The sequence below is a fragment of the Pan paniscus genome, chromosome 4 (assembly GCF_029289425.2).
Source record: "Pan paniscus chromosome 4, NHGRI_mPanPan1-v2.0_pri, whole genome shotgun sequence".
Lineage (NCBI taxonomy): Eukaryota > Metazoa > Chordata > Mammalia > Primates > Hominidae > Pan > Pan paniscus.
In genome coordinates, this window is record NC_073253.2 from 62,770,740 (window position 1) to 62,772,891 (window position 2,152).

Here is a 2,152-nt window from a genome sequence, read left to right on the forward strand (position 1 = left end):
CAATTCTGTAATTCCTGCTCTAACAATACTGGTGAGCTGGGGAAAAAAAAAAAAAAGAGGAAGAAGGAAAACCTTGTTTAGATATTTGCCATTGCCTTCGAATTGGTCTTTTTTAGATTTTATCCTCTTCCAGGCCTCCTTTTTTTCCTGGAATTATTTTTCTTAAATACAAATTTTAATTCCCTGTTCCATTCTTATTGTCTATAAGTCCAAGCTCTTAATTAAACATGGTTTACAAAGCCTTTTAGAGTTTGGCTTATTCCTGTCTCTTTAACCTCATCTCATTCAGTGTCCCTTCTTGTCCCAGTCTTCAGGTGGAAGGAAAATATTATTACTATACCATCCTGCCTTCATGCAGGAGCTTTCCGCATTTTAAGTTTGATGAACTCCTGTTCTTCTGTCCAAAACCAGCCGAAGTGATTGCTTGGGCAGTACATATACTAAAATTAGAACAACAGAGAGACAATTAGCATGGTCCCTGAGCAAGAATGACGTGCAAATTCATGAAGTATTCTATATTTTCATTCCGTATGTTTCCACTTTTATGAGGGTACCTAGAGTAGTCAAATTCTTGAGATACATATTAAAATGGTGGCTGGCAGGGGCTGAAGGAGGGAGGAATGGGGAGTTATTGTATAATAGGCACAGAGATTCAGATTTGTAAGATAAAAAGAGTTCTGTGGGGGTGGACTAGTAGCAAAACAATGTGAATGTATTTAATGCCACAGAACAGTACATTCAAAAATGGTCAAGATAAATTTCATGGTGTGCGTATTTTACCACAATTTTTAAAAACAGTCCAAGTTCCGTGGTCCCTTCCCTCTGAACCCAACTTCAGAGGGAGTTAAGCACTTCCATTATTTAATCAGTAGACTGAAATAGCTGCATCCTAAGTGATTGTTAAGGACTATAACCTTGAACTCACTGTTGCTTAACACTCATCAAATGCTTGGTTGGACAACATAAATTTGCAAAGGATTGCCTGAGTGATATATAGTCCATGTGTTCCTATAGATACAAAAAATAAATCCTAAGAATAAGCTTCACAAGCAGAAATTTACACACCTGGACCATATGGTCCGCCCTCTTGTAAAACTGCTTTTATTGTATGTAATTTGGCATTATGTCATCATTGGTCCATGCTAGCAGCCACTATAAGAAATAGCCCTATGAAGTCGATTTAATATCTGGATGTTGTTGAGGATGGCACGTTGTTCATTTTTTGATCACCTACAGGAAAAACTTTCATTTCACCACTAGGAATAAGTTTATTTTCTTTTCCTTCGGAGATAATATAAATGGTGTAATTGATTATGTTCTCATTTTTCTTACCTTCCAAAAAGCTTAGAGGCCAAATGCTTATTCTGGCATTTTTCTAGACCTTAACTATGTATTCTGTACACCCATATATTGTTGAGTTCAAATTATCTACGCAAAGTTATTTTTTTCCTCTGGATTTAGTACTCCAGTATTCATTTTTTCCTTTTATTTCATGTTGTGAGCCACTTTAAATACATTCTTGAATAAACATAAACTAATAAATTCATTCTTTCCTCTATGCTCTTACTGGATATTGCATATATTTGTATCATTACTTTTATCACCATTAATTTGTATTTACATATGTGCCATTCACATTGGACAATAAGCACTTTAAAAAAAACTTTTATTTTAGGATCAGGGGTACATCTGCAGGTTTGTAATATAGGTAAACTCCTGTCATGGGGGTTTATTGTACAGATTATTTTATCACCCAGGTATTAGGCCTAGTACCCATTAGTTATGTTTCCTGCTCCTCTTCCTCCTCCCACCATCCATCCTCCAGTAGCCCTAGTGTCTGCTGTTCCCCTCTATGTGTCCATGGTTCTCATCATTTAGCTCCTACTTTTAAGTGACAACATGCATTATTTAGTTTTCTGTTCCTGCTCTAGTTTGCTAAGGCTAATGGCCTCCAGCTCCATTCATGTTCCTGCAAAGGATATGATCTGTTTTATGGCTCTTTTGTTACTGCATGGTATTCCATGGTATTATATGTACCACTTTTTCTTTATCCAGTCTACCATTGATGCGCATTTAGGTTGATTTAATGTCTTTGCTATTGTGAATAGTGCTGCAATGAACATATACTTGCATGTGTCTTTTTTTTTTTTTT

The 2,152-nt window shown here is 36.0% G+C and overlaps 1 non-coding gene across 1 annotated transcript; it reads left to right on the forward strand.

The window, feature by feature from the left end:
- The first annotated feature begins 416 nt into the window (after nt 1-416).
- Nucleotides 417-523, forward strand: LOC112439911 (U6 spliceosomal RNA). The gene has a single exon (XR_003028138.3). It is a non-coding gene; the product is annotated as a U6 spliceosomal RNA (small nuclear RNA).
- Nucleotides 524-2,152: the final 1,629 nt, after the last annotated feature.